The sequence below is a fragment of the Typopeltis vanoorti genome, chromosome 2 (assembly GCF_054136105.1).
Source record: "Typopeltis vanoorti isolate ZY-2024b chromosome 2, IOZ_Tvanoo_1.0, whole genome shotgun sequence".
In the NCBI taxonomy this organism is placed as follows: domain Eukaryota; kingdom Metazoa; phylum Arthropoda; class Arachnida; order Uropygi; family Thelyphonidae; genus Typopeltis; species Typopeltis vanoorti.
Window position 1 is genome coordinate 130,557,012 of NC_143550.1, and position 13,604 is coordinate 130,570,615.

A 13,604-nucleotide genomic window follows, 5' to 3' on the forward strand; every position below is an offset into this window, starting at 1 on the left:
AGTCCAGTATTTCCTGACATCCGTGTTTTTTTTCTGGCTCTTTCTTTTTTTACTAATAACATTTTTTGCTATTATTTCTTTAATGCTTTCTGAGTTAGGGTTTTCTTTGTTTTGCAGTTCTTTACTTATTTCATCTTGGAATGTTTTTTATTTGCTTTTAAACTTTCTAGATTCCACTTCACTGTCTTTGTTGTTTTCTTTGTTATCTTAAGTTTTATTTTAATTGTCATTAACAGTAATCTGTGGTCTGAGCCACAGTCTGCTCCTAGCATTACTTTCACCTTCTTGGTAACATTTCTGTATTTTCTGTTCATCAGAATGAAGTCTGTTTGATTTTTTGTGATTCCATCTGGAGCAGTCCAAGTGTGTCTTGTGATTTCTTTTTGTTCATAGAACGTGTTTCTGATTATTAGGTCATTTTGGTTACAAAAATCCAACAGGTTCTCCTCTGTCATTGATTTGTCCTAATCCATATGGTCGTATAAGTTTGCTTATCCTTGTCTTCCCAATTTTTGCTTTCCAGTCATCATCACAATTACAACCTTATCTTTCTTTGCTCTATATTCTTCTATTATTTCACTTATTTGATCATAAAATCCTTCTACTTCTTTGTCTGGATCTGTGCTAGTTGGTGCATTCATTCATTTATTTCGTATGGTGATTCAACGGCCGTGAACCCCTTTTACGGGGAGGTATGACACCACCTCAATCCCCCCTATTTTTATCCTGGCTCGGGACCAGCATAGCTGACAATTCAGGCCTATGGCTGGAAGGATTGTATTAAGTATTCCTGACTGTATCCGTGTGTGTGTGTTCACAGGGCCGGTTTGCCTGCTTGTGGGATGAAAAACCTCAGATAAACTGGGGTAAAAAGTTGGTGCATATACTTGCATGATGATGAGGTCTTTAGGGTGTGATTTTGTAAGTCTAGAGATTACACACTCTGATTTCCTGTATATTGAGATTACAGATTTTTCTAGTTCTTTTTTTATTTTTTCAGAATAAAGGCTACATCCCTCGTTAGGTGGTGCCTGCGAATAACTAACGTTAAACTTGTGCCCCCACATTTTATCGTAATTGCAAGTGTTTTTTGTGCAAAATAAGCAGTAAATGGAAAAGTAACAGAAGGTATTAAGCAGCTGATTACTTCAGCAAAACTCATAAGTACCCATAGTCCATTAAAATCAGCTATTTTTTACAACTAAAAAACAGCCACGTGAAAGCGCTATGCCTACCGTACGAAGTAAAGGCGGCGGCAATAAAGGCCAACAACGGAAGATTACCTCGAGTCACGTCAGTGTAGCATCGCCAATCACCAACAAACCGAATGACATTACGAAGTGCTGCAGCTCTGAAACTGAAGTCAAAGAAAGAAAAAAAGGTATATTGTGCAATTTCTGTTGCAACTGGCTACATATTTCCTGTGCAAAAATAAATGAATCGGCGCACAAGCTTTTTACCGATCTTAAACAGCCCTACTTCTGTATGATGTGCCTCCCTTCCTCAAAACAGATACTAAACCTAGGCAAAAGAGTTGAAAACCCTTGAGCAACAGCTTAATACTATGATCAATACTTTCTCCTCCAAAATCGGAAAGTTGGAAACTAAGCTTGAGTTGCTCGATGACCAGCACCCGTGCCTACTAACGAACTTCGTGAACTAATCGCCTCAATGGTGTGAGAGTCACTCGAGGCCAAAAATAAGAAACTCAATGCCGTTATCCTGAACTTTCTGACGAAAAACGGTAAATCGTTAAAAGAAGATGTCGGCAAACTAGCAGGAGAATGCAATTTCGATCCCAGAAATATCGTCAAATGCCATCGTATCGGGACCCATAAACAAAAGTAATGACGGAATGAACTTTCCACGTCTCGTGAAAGTGACCTGTGACTCAGCAATAAACACATCCAAATTTATAACAGCGATAAACAACAACTAAAGGACACTTCCACCCAGTCATGCATACATACTTGACCTGATTTAACCTTTCCCAGAGAGAACAAAGACGACAACTAGAAGAAAAATGCCAAAATGGAGACAACAGTTGGATAATAGACTACAAACAAACCAAACTAGTACAAAAACCAAGTGACGCCACTAGTGGCCACCAAGGACACCAGTATGCAGGCACTGCATAGGAAACGTGCAAGACCCTTGGAGTCAAATCCATGCCTCACAGAACCTTGCATATCAACTTCACCAACATCCGTGGCCTCAACTCCAACCTTAATAGCATCCACTACCATCTGCAGTCCACCAAACCCCACCTACTCTTTTTAACAGAAATTCAAATCTCACCTTCCCCCAGCGCTATTCATCTCAACCTTCCTAACTATATACTATTTAACTCCTTTCGACCCAAGGGTGGCATTTGTGTATATATCCGCTCTGACATACCCTGCCAGAGAGCAACTAACTTAGAATCGCCCAACTTCGACCTTCTTTGGCTGAAGATATCCCTCCCCCACTCAGTCAAATTCATCTGCTGTCTCTATTGCTCTCCTAATACCACCAATCACTCTGAGCTCTTTCATTTCCTCTGCTTAAAAGTTGATTTTCTCCAGTCCCACTCTCCCAACAGTGAACTCATTCTCCTGGGTGATTTCAATGTCCATAACACCAATTGGCTTTCCTCTTCCAGTTATACAGATCCTGCAGGCAGAGGTGCTGAAACATTTGCAGTCACTAATGACCTCACACAAATTGTTCAAAAACCAACCAGAATACCAGATAACCTGAACCACTCCCCAAATACCCTAGATCTCTTCCTTACTAATGATCCCTCCACATATGCAGAATGTAGTGAGCCCCCTGGGTAATTCTGACCACAACTTAGTGCTCATCTCCCCCCCCCCCCCATGCAACGCTTACACAATCACTCCCACACAAGAGTAGTCTGGCATTATTACAGTGCCAGATAGGACAGTCTCTGAGACTACTATGCTTCATTCCCCTGGTTGGACTATTGTTTCCAGTCCAAACATATGCATCGAACATATCACCAAAGTAATCCTCACTGGCATGAAAACATATTCCCCACACTACTCAGAACTGCCGTACCCTAACTAAACCCTGGTTCTTCAAAACAGTGCCAAGGCTGTACAAACGAAAAATCAGGCATACCACAACTGGCTCAAATCAAGAACCCCATCCTCATTCAAAGCCTATACTGAAGCTCGAAACAGATGCAAGAAAATTATCAATACTTCTAAAACAGAATTTGAACAGGCAGGAAGCTTGCAACCTGTCCAAACAGCAGCCATGCTTTTTGGTCTCTTGCCAAGGCAATTATTATTATTTGACACCTCCAGGAAGTCCAGAGACTCATTGAGGGAGAGTGTGCCAACAGCATTGAACGATTGGTCCCCTTCCAACTACTTACCATGCTCAAACTTACTTAACTGAGCCATTAGTAGCAGAGACTCTACCAATCGACCAACCTTTGCCGGCTTTTTTGCCCTACACTATTCGCACTTCTATCATACCCAGATGGATCAATTGCAACATCACCCACAGAAAAAGTTAACCTCCTAGCTTCACACTTTGTCTCCAATGCACACATAACTGACAATGGCAAATACCTTCCAGTCATTCCAACTGCCAAACATACAATGCCCCCTGGATCCTTTTGCCAAAAAGATATCACAAACCTGTTGTCTAAATTAGACACAAAAAAGTCTCCTGGCCCTGACGGCATTCCTCCAATTGTCCTGAAGATCTGTGCACCAGAACTGACTCCTATCCTATGCCATCTGTACACACTCTCTCTCTCTCTCTTACTCCACTGATATGTATATCCCAAAGCCTGGAAACTGGCCTATATTCAACCCATTCCTAAAAAGGGTGACAAAAAAAAAAAAAAAAACTACCGCCCTATCTCACTCACTTCAGTCCTATCTAAAGTAATGGAGAAAAACCATCAACTCTCAACTCCTAATCTACCTTGAAGGTACCCGGCTATTAAGCGACCACCAGTATGGATTCCAACAAAGCCGTTCAACAGGAGATCTACTCTCATACATCACCCATCACTGGACAAATGCCATGGAGAAGTTTGGTGAATCCCAAGTAGTTGCACTTGATATCTCCAAAGCCTTTCACCGAGTCTGGCACAAACATTTACTAAGCAAACTCCCATCATTTGGACTGCCTCAGGACTTCTGCAGATGGATTGCCAGCTTCCTGTCTGGACGTACACTATGTGTGATGGTAGACGGCTTCCTATCCTCTCACCATTCAACTAATGCTGGGGTCCCACAAGGTTCAGTTCTCTCACCGATCCTCTTCCTTCTATATATCAAACCTACTTCAGTTGACCTCTAACCCAATACACAGTTTTGCAGATGACAGCACATTACATTCCTCCCTTTCCTTTGACAAACCCTACTCTACACAACTCACTTCAACCCACAGAACATCAACCACCACTGCCCTCAATTCTGACCTCCAAGCCATTCGCCAATGGGGCTCAGATAACCTCGTCAACTTCAATGCTAGTAAAATCCAGTTCTGTCTTATTTCTCACAAAAAAAGAACCATTTTCCCCCAGCATTGTTTTCGATAACACTCAAATTCCCAGACAAGATGAAATTTCTCTTCTCAGAATTACCTTGACATCAAGCCTCTCCTGGCATAAACACACATCACAACCATTGCATCCTCAGCTTCCAAAAAACTGGGTTTTCTCTTTCGCTCAAGATGCTACTTCACCTCTAAACAGCTGTTAACATTATACAAGTCACAAATCTGCCCAGCTATTGAATACTGCTCTCACATCTGGAGTGGGGCTCCTAAAAGCTCCCTTAAAATGCTTGACTCAATACAGAGGAGAGCGATTAGACTAATAAATGGCCCATCTCTCACCAACTTGCTCCCCTCGCTTTCACATAGACGCATGGTCTCTGCAATCTGTATATTCTATAAATATTTCCATGGGAAATGTTCATCTGAAACAGCATCAATAATTCCCCCACTCTGTACTAAGCCCATTGGAACATGTACAGCTGCCACCCAACACAGAACAAGTTTCTTTTCCTCCTCATTCATCCCTGCTACTACGGTACTGTGGAACAGTCTTCCCCCTGACGTATTTCCCAAGGAATACAACATACAGGCATTTAAGTCAAATGTAAACAAGTTTCTCCTTTCACAACCCACCACCCATATACGGTACTAACATACTATAGGTTGACCAGCCAACCTCTTGTATATGGGCCCAACATTAAAAAAAAGAAAAAATTCCTGTTTTGTCCTTTCCTGCAGTACCATATTTCACATGTCCAGCCTGACAGGCCACTGGATCACACTGATGGTGAATCAGATCGCATGACATACTTCTTATGCTTCTGTGTCGATCCATAATACAACACTTGGGCTTCAAGAACCAAGTGCAGGGGGAAGAAGTTCCCTATTTCATTGGCAGCTCATTTTGGATCAATCGCTGTTTGGGGCTGCTCATTCTGGATCAGACACTCCTGAGTGCTTGATTGGTTGGGCTTAGTATTGTTTGTTATTTGTGTATATGTTACATTAATTGTTTTTGTAATCCCCGTAGATGTCCTAGTGACTAGGACGAAATATAGGAAGTATTAAATTCTATTTTAATTCTTTTTGAGTGTTGTAAAAAATCCATTAAGCCTCCAACATGAAGGACTCCTGAGTGCCTGTTGATCTGCGGGAGGTATTTCATTTCCCTCCTACCACCTGTATCTGGGAGCATCCCCAGATCCACCACCTGGGGATGCGCTCTCTAGGGATTACAGGCTTCTCCCTGAGAGGCTCCCCCCAAATCAAATTAGGAGAGAAAATTAGCTAAGCAGGCTATAAATCCAAAAGTTCTTTTCATTATGTAGCAAGTAAGAGGAAAAATTACTTTGGAAAGATGACTTTACTCAGTGCTAATGGTAGGAAGGGTGACAGAGGCAAAAGAAATAGTTCAGTTGTTGAGTGATTTTGCAAAGGTGTATCATCCAGGTGGAGATTTTGCAGTTGCTGATGTGACAGAGATGCATGACAAAATTGAGATAGATGAACAGGAGATGCTCAGTATATATTGAAAAAGATTAATGCGAATACAGCAGTGGGCCTGGATGGCATATCAGCCTGTGCATTACATTAATGGGCAAGAGAATTGGCACTGCTTATGATGAAATTGTTCAATCTAAGTCTCAGTTCTGGCAGGGTTCCAAAAGAATGGAAAGAGGACAGTCCCATTACACAAAAGTGACTCATAGACAGAAGTAGCAAATTACAAACCAATTAATATATCAGGAGTGGTTGTTAAAGTATTGAAAAAGTTGGTTAAAGACAAAATCCAACAGAGGATGAATAGGGATACAATACTCTATAGTAGGCAGCACTGCTTTGTAAAAGGTAGGTCTTGTCTAATTTATGGACATTTTATAATAAAGTGACAGCAGAAATGGATAAAGGAAATGACTATACCATTATACTGTTGGACTTTGCAAAGTTGTTTGACAGAATACTACATCAAAAACTATTACAAAAGTTGGAGCAAATGGAAATGAATATAAAGTTGGTAGCATAGATAGGGATGACAGACAGATACTAGAGATTAGTATATGGTGGAGTGGAATCTAGGAGAATGAGGGAGACCAGTGGAGTACCTGAGGATTCTTTACTAGGGCCACTATTTAATTTGTATATCAATGATATAATGAAATATTTCAGGAGAGGATATTCAATTGTTTGCTGATGATGCAAAACTGGGGAGAGCAGTAGTTGATAAAGGTGATATAGATATCCTGCAGGATGATTTAAGTAAATTGGCATTGTGGACAAAGGATAATGGGATTGTCAACATAATGTTGTAAAATGTAAGGTTATGAACTTCAGGATGAAAAGGTTACATACTGTGTATCACATTGATGGTACTTGATTGCAGGAAATTGATGATGCTAGGGACTTGGGCATAATGGTGAACAGAAAATTGAAGTTCAGAGGGATTATTGCAAAAGTTGGTAAAATAGCTCAAAGGATTACCTGGATGTTGAAAAATACACTAACAAGTAAAGATGGGGAAGTGATTATCCCTCTTTACTAGGCTATGATTCAGCCACATCTTGACTAAAAGTAATAGACAAAAAAACGAAAACAGTGATATGTTTCAATTAATATGATGTTAGTCCATGGGCATCTAGTACAGCCTGTATTCTTCGAGGGAGAGACTGTCAGTGCTTCGAACTGAACAGGGAGAATTTTATACCATTTGTCCAACAGAAATTGGATCAATTCGCCTTTGTTCTTTGGAGGTGGGAAATGTTGCATGAGAGTTCACTCCAAAATGTCCCATAAATGTTCTATTGGATTTAAGTCTGGTGACTAGGATGGCCATCACAGACAGGACACTTCACCTCATGTTCAACAAAACCACTGAGTGACTGCATTTGCTCAATGAATGGGAGTATTATTCTGTTGAAATGTGGCTGGCTGCATAAGAGAAAAGTGTGTCAACATGGGATGAAGATGATTGAAAGATAACATGCAACATCCACATTGCCTTCCAGTACAACAAATGGACCTAAACCATGCCATGAGAATGCATTCTGGATCATTGTTAGTACAGAACCACCAAAACCTTTTACAGTTGGAAACAAGCACTCTGGCTAGTAAGCTTTCCTTCAGTTGATGCATGATGCAAACAGACGAATACACATGTATTCGTCTGTTTGCAGAAAAAAGTGAGAATGTGGATTCATTGCACTATATCCCTCCACTGTTGTGTAGTCTACCACCTGTGATCTTTGCACCATTAGATGTGCACTGATGGGAGTGATCAAAGGCTTGTATAAGGCAACCTGACTGTGATATCCAACTCTCTGTAGTTCCTGACGCAGAGTTTTTGTTGAAATGGGTTTCTCACAACCGGTGTTGAATTTTTCATGCAATTGCTCAGCAGTAGCTCATGGTACAGCTTATTTTTTGTGGTACAGCACACCAATGCTCTTGCAGTAAGCACTTTTGTCCACTGTTGCATTTCACTGATGATGTTTGTCCTGTTGACTGCCACAACCTTAGAGACTGTTCCTCGACTATCATGTGCAATTTCAGCTGCCAGCCTGGCTCCAACAAACACACCCCCTTTCAAAGTCACTGAGGCCCTCTCTGAATTCCATTCTAACATGCAATAAACAGCCCCAAGCCTCCATTTGCCTTTATATGCACATCCCTAGGACTATTTGTCATATAATATATGACAAATAGTGAGAGAACTAGGGGTCATCTGTGGAAGTTGTGTAAGAGTGGTTAATAAGGGTGTGCAAACTAGATTTTTTGCATGGAGAGTTGTCATTGAATAGAATGGATTACTATAGTTGTGAGTGCCCTGACAGTGAGTGAGTTTAAGGAGAGGCATGACAGGTTTTATTTGTATAAAAGTTAATGTGGGTCTCCCACGATAAGCTCTGGACTCCATGGAGATAATGTAAAATAATAATATCAAGCTACTATAAGGTTAATCAGTAATTAAATTTATTAGTATTTTAAATTTATTTAAAAATTTGCTTTGGTAGAATTCCAAGTTTTCTTTATTAGTATTACGCCGTTATCTGCCTAAACTGATAAGTGCAATATAAATGTCTTTGAGTGGCTGATAACTATCCCAAGAGTGCACAACTGTTTACCTCTGAAAGGAATTAAAATAACTACAATAACCCATAATCGAATAAAGCCTTTCAACATTAATGATTGAAATGGGCATTTTTTTGATATCTTTGGATTATGATGAAACCATCAATACTCTCTTTCAGATAAGAACATTATATGGTATTTTTTTCCAACTAGGGTCACAACTATGATAAATAATTTTGTTTCTTTTCAGAGGTCCACTATTGGCAAGAAATTAAATATGTATATTCCGTAAAGTAAATTTGCTGACTATTATTATTAAGAGAGACCTCCAGGAAATCAGAGACTCATCGAGGGAGGCCACATACTACACGCACCAGCTACCATACTTATTCTTGAATTCATTCACACTGCTTGCACTCACAACATCCAGTGGCAATCCATTCCAATCATGGCCCACCTTACAAGAGAAAAATTTAGCTCTCACCCCCTTCTTGGCAGCATTCATTCATTCTCGACTTCCAAGGATGCCCTCTTGTCCTTTCCTCACCCTCCATAAATTGAAAAATTCCATCAATTGAAATCCTGTATGACCCTTTCAGAAGTTTGTAAGTCTCAATCATATAACCACTGTTTCTCCTGCTTGCTAGGTCTGCAGTCTACAAATTCTCAATCTGTCTTCATAATTCTGATATCATTTTTAACACTGTTCTTTGCACTCTCTCCAATATATCAGAATCACAACAGAAACCAGGAGACCAGACCTGCACACAATAGTCCAAGTGAGGTCTTATCAAGACCTTGTAAAGAGGCAAAATGACATCCTTATCTTTACATGTGAACGTTCGTTTCAGCATTTCAATTTCGAGTTGTATTTACAATCTTTGCTACATGGCCCCCTGAACTTCAACTTCCTATCTACTGACACTGCAAGATCCCTAGCATCATCAGATTCTTCTAGCATAATCCCACCAATATAATACGACATTGGATATCTAATTACACAGAAGCGAATGACTTTACATTTACTGACATTGAAATGACATCCATTTTCCCATGCACACAATTGCAGCCTATTCAAATCATTCTGCAAGTACTGCATATCAGCAGCATTCCTGACCCTACTTATCTTTGCATCATATTCGACATACAGCAAATAGCTGTATGTCGCTTGTCAAATCCTTCTCAATATCATTAATGTGCAGATTGAATAACAATGGACCAAGCACTGATCGTTGTGGTATACCACTTACCTTAAATCTTGCAGACTCACATCCCCCTGTATACCGCATTTTGATATCTGTCAGTCAGCCATCCTCTTATCCACACTAATATTCTATAACCCAAATCCATATTTTCCAATTTATGCAACAGTCTACCATGCTGGATTCTGTCAAAAGCCTTAGCAAAATCCAAAATTATCATGGTGTATCCATTCCCCTTGTCTAGTTCAATGGTAACGTTGTTAGGAAACATGACCTTCTCTTAGTAAACCCATCTTCTTCGTTGCAAAGTACAGATTCTCTGTCAACTCATTTCTGAATGCAAGACCTAACCAAATTTTCCAAAATCTTCACCACCACTCCTGAGATACTGATTGGTCGATACTTGGATACATCATTCTTTGCATCATCTTTGCGCAATGGAATTAATTATTAATTTGAGCCTTTTCTAAGACTCAAATTATATAGCCTGGTCAAGGTAATGTTCTGCTTTGTAGTTCAGCATGTAACCATTTCTGAATTGAACATTCATTAACTTAGTCACTTCCCTGCCACTTCAACTGAACACTCTTTTAGCACACATGCTGATATCCCATCAGTCCCTGTTGCTGAATTCTTATTCAGTTTTTGCAACAGTTCTAAAATCTCGTCCTCATAACACCTGAGTTTCTGCATCCAGTGAAGCAGTAGTAGTGAGCTCAATGTCGCGTACACCAGGTTGACAGCTTTTAACAAAATGGGCACTCTTTAACCGAACAACCTCTTCTGCATCTGTAACCCCTCATGGTATCTGCATTTAGAATTATTCTTTCATATTCATTCTTTCTTTTACTTACAGCATATCAATAGAATTCTTGTGGGTTATCCTTAGCATGCAGAGAAGTTTCTTTTCATACTCAGACTTTGCTTTCCATACAGCAGTTGTGACTATTCTAGCCTGCTCCTTATAATTTTCATAAAGCACACCATCCTTATGTACACAGTATTGCTTCCACATCATCCTTTTCTTATGAATCTCTTGCTTAATAAGAATACACATCCATTTCATTCCTACCATATTTATTCTTTGAACTCTCAGGATACATTCTGATATCACATCATTTAAGTATTGTTTAAATGCTTCCCATGAATTGTCGATATTCTTCCCATCCAGCAACTGATCCCATTCCACTGAACTCAGTATACTCCTCAGTTGGTCATAATGTCCTGCTTTGTAGTTCAGCATGTAACCATTTCTGAATAGAACATTCATTAACTTAGTCACTTCCCAAGTGAGTATTGCATGATCACTGCCACCAACCAGAGGCAGAATAGTGACATCTTTAACTGAAACACCCTTTGACACTATAATCAAATCTAACACTCTTTGACCTCGAGTTTCTTCTGCTTGAGGAAGGTGTCCCGCAACAGCTCAATAAATGCATTTTTATTCTTCTCATGAGATTCTACTGCTACCCAATCAATATTTGGATAATTAAAGTCTCCCATTATGATTATTCTTTCCACACTCATCTTTTCTGTTTAGTGATGCATTTCTTCATCACTATCAACTGATCAACCAGGTCTGTAACAAAATCCCCCTACGTAATTGATCTTGTTAGATTCCACCTTGGCTTCATTAACGGCTACACACCAGACGGCTTCAAACTCACTGCCACATGAAATACTGTTAGTAGTAGTAGTAGTGCAATGTCTCAACTCTAACTGGATTCAAGTCATCCAATATCATTAACAGCATGCCCTTCTCCTCTCCTATCCTGGTCAGGTCACACAAATGCCTACAATCTGAGGTCCCAACATATTGATTAAGGCAACAAACTATCCCTTTGTTTCTGATACTCCTAGCATTCGTGTATTGGACATAGTAATCTACCTGTACGTTCTTTTGTATACTCTTGTCCGCAGAGTGCATGACACAATTGCTTGCAGAGCTCTATTCTTTTCTAGTGCCTTATACATGTAGACATCTTTGCATGTTTGATGGGTCTGAACCAAACAAACACAAAGTCGAAATCATTCTTTCCTCATCAACATTTCCATGACAAAGCCCATTCTCGTCATTAACACAGTTATATAACATTGTCCACTCACATTCTCACCATTCCTCCCTTTATAATTCTGACTCTGTGTGTTGGGTCTCATACCAGTTATTAGTTTTTCTAGACTCCTGATACCAAATGCACTCAGGCATAGGCCATCCCTCGTATACAAATCCAATCTTCCCTCAAACTCACACCACATAACCAAAAACTCGCATCCATTCCTTCTACACAGTCTATGCATCGAATTGTTTGCCATCATAGCCCTTCTTCTTAATTCATTTTTATCATATATATATATATATATATATATATATATATATATATATATTCATTTTTATGACAATAAAAAAATTCATTGGTTATGAAAATTGATGAAATATGTAATATCTAAAGTTTCCACAATAACTGCTTATGAATTCCAAAAACTTAAATCCAGAATAGCTATAATATGCACAAATAGCACACATGCAGTAGAGTACGTGTATAGTTAGCACCAGCAGATGTCTATTCTTCTTCCCTACTATTGATGTAGTTTTGAAAGGATCATGTTTCAAGTAATTAACAAAAAAATTAAAAAAAGAAAGAAAATTTTTCTCTTTATGACTACATTTTGTCTACTACATAAACAAACTCTCTTCAGATTCTTTATTTATAGACATCTCTATAAATAAAATATCTGCTTTTAACACTGAAATAAATGTCACCATCACATTCATTTTTGTTTATGCAATCTGATTGTTTATAAGTAGAGAAAATGTTGCTATAAACTTTTTATTATTTACTTGGTCATTTATCACCTAGAGTTTAAGCCATTTAGTAGTAGTTGACTGTCACTGCCTGTGAAACGCCTTGCTTAGTAGTGGCCTGCTACCATGTTTGACCTCCAGAGCAAGGGTTTCAGTTTTCTCTCCCTTTCCTCTTGCATGAAGTGCGAGTATCCTTCAAGAGTTTACCAAATAACACTGTAAGGACTTACACCCAGATGCAGGCCAGCTGCTAGATAGTACATAAAGTAAACCTAATAATAATAATGAATCAGGAGGCTTGCCAGTCAGCCAATGAATAATTCTGCTGCCACTTACTATTCCAGATAATGCTGTAAGGAGTCTCTGAATATTGTGAGTATGAAAGTACATTGTAGGTTATAGGTACATTGGATTTTGTAAATCCCCTGGGTGGGCCAGGTGTGGAAGAGGACCTTTGGAAGAGTTAAGTAAATTTCTTAATTTTGTCGGGGGAATTGAAGGTGGTCTTAATGTTGTATTTGAGTAATATTCTGTACCCAAGAAATTTACTTCAGCTAAAGTACTCCATATTTATGCCCGTTTAGAAAAAACATTGTTAAGAGAACAGATTCACGAGGCCCATAAAAACTTAGCAGTTACCCAAGACAGTGTTTTCCAATAAAAATTAGAGCTATCCAGTTACATTAATCCTGATATTTGGGATATTCTAGACAGGATTACAGATGACTCGGCCAAGCACATGTTACTTAAAAACAAAGAAAAATTAATAGCAAAGTTTCAAGCATTAAAACAACAAGAAAGCAACAGACAATCTAGACACCATATCCAGAGGAACAGCAATTGCAAGCCAACAATACGAGGAGCAGCCAAGTTATTAACAAATCAAACTACAACCTTAACAGAGGAGAACTCGCACTTCTGGAATAAAGGTCTCAACTACGTCATTGCACTAAGGTCAGTTAACAAATTAGATTTCATTTATCATATCAAAAGAGGTTTAAGATCAC